The sequence below is a fragment of the Haplochromis burtoni genome, unplaced genomic scaffold (genome assembly GCF_018398535.1).
Source record: "Haplochromis burtoni strain Fernald_Lab_line unplaced genomic scaffold, NCSU_Asbu1 Contig_936, whole genome shotgun sequence".
Classification (NCBI taxonomy): domain Eukaryota; kingdom Metazoa; phylum Chordata; class Actinopteri; order Cichliformes; family Cichlidae; genus Haplochromis; species Haplochromis burtoni.
Window position 1 is genome coordinate 48,309 of NW_024583297.1, and position 1,562 is coordinate 49,870.

At 34.6% G+C, this 1,562-nt stretch overlaps 1 long non-coding RNA gene across 1 annotated transcript in view; it reads right to left on the bottom strand.

Moving 5' to 3' along the window:
• LOC106632573 overlaps positions 1–1,532 on the bottom strand; it is a 5,403-nt gene extending 3,871 nt beyond the window's left edge. Inside the window, exon 1 of the long non-coding RNA XR_001335908.2 lies at positions 1,416–1,532. This is a non-coding gene — a long non-coding RNA (uncharacterized LOC106632573). The remainder of the gene's footprint in view (positions 1–1,415) is intronic.
• Positions 1,533–1,562: the final 30 nt, after the last annotated feature.

Here is a 1,562-nt window from a genome sequence, read left to right on the forward strand (position 1 = left end):
TTTCCATTGTAACACCTCCAGATTTGACAGAGAAACACTCATTTTTAACACTCGATTTTAACTACTATCATTTTACACCTCAGAGTTACATTAAAAGAATGTGATTCTGCTTAGAGTAAAATTAACTCTACTTTTGCAAGAAGACTATTAACACCAAAACATTTAACACTTTTGAATTTGCTGTGTGACATGTGTTTTAGCATTTGAGAAACACTGTAATAAGACAGCAGGAATAAATAACAAACAAGAGAAATATATACAGTCAAGAGGAATATTTACAAAAAGAAGAGAAAGGCTCACATTGGAGAACAAGTTGCAAAGTTCTTGGAAGTAGTGCCAGCTTAGACCAGCTTATTGTCCATGTCCAAACAATGCATGGTCATGTTGTTGTTGGCATGATGACATTGTTTATATCATTTGAATTATTTCTTTATCTTCTCAAGGTCCATGTCATCGTTGTAAATTGTTTAAGCTTTACATTATTTATGCTATGCTATTTTATGTAGTTAAACTTATTGTGCTTTTATTTTGAAAGTCAAGCTTGCTTACAAGTCGCGCTGTTTCCTTTTTGGGAGAAAAAAGGAGAAAACCACCTGTAAGCGCGGAGCAAGAATGAGGCCGTTCTTTAGTGAAAGTCACACTAAGTGGAATGGGCTTTAAATACACACTTATAAGGAAACTTCAGAAGACTGGCTAATTCCCTTTTTGCAGCATGCAGCCAACGAGGTATTTATTGATATATCTCATTTTGTTGTACAGTGTTATTTTAGGTGCTGTGTCTTACATTGAGTTTTTATTTTGTTAATGGTGTGTAGTTTTCACGGTGACTTTGGAGAGAAGTCTTCAAATAAACCAGTGACGGAAAACCCCTTGCGTCTGCCTTGCTTCGAGGGAATTATAGTCATAGCATTTAAATTATTGATTGTTATAAAAAAAACAAAAAACTAGGAGAAGTACTAGTCTCACTCTAAGGACTCTTGAGAAACACCTGACAAGGAAACGGGATTTTTGGGAAAACGAAATGTTTCTTTTTTAAGATCCTTCTACAAGTTAGAACACCTTCTCGTTACTTTTATAGGTTATACATAGACACTGTTCTCACAACCTTCTGTTACTGTGTATTACTGTGCGTGGTGTGTGTGTATGTTATTGCAGGCAATTCTTTCTTAGAGCTACATATTAAAGCAAAAGTGGGATGATTTTCCTTAATAAACAGAGGGGTTCCACACTGTATGATGTTTATATGCCTTGTTACTGTATTTCTCTTCTCTTTTTTTCTTTAAATAATGTCCTTACAATGCTCAGTCATAGGACTTTTTAAAACATGGAGCTAGGAATGATTACAGGACTAGATCAACAGTTTGCAGTAATAGTAACATTATATCCATGTTTCACTCAACATGAATGTTTCCTACCTTCCAGTCGATGCTGCTCTGGTCGGTGTATGTGCTGACCAGTGAACTGTAGAGAAATTATTTTGCTTAATTCCCCAAAATATTCCAGTAGGAAAAAATGATTTGCAATTATTAAATGATTGTTTGATCAAATTAATTAATGTATGC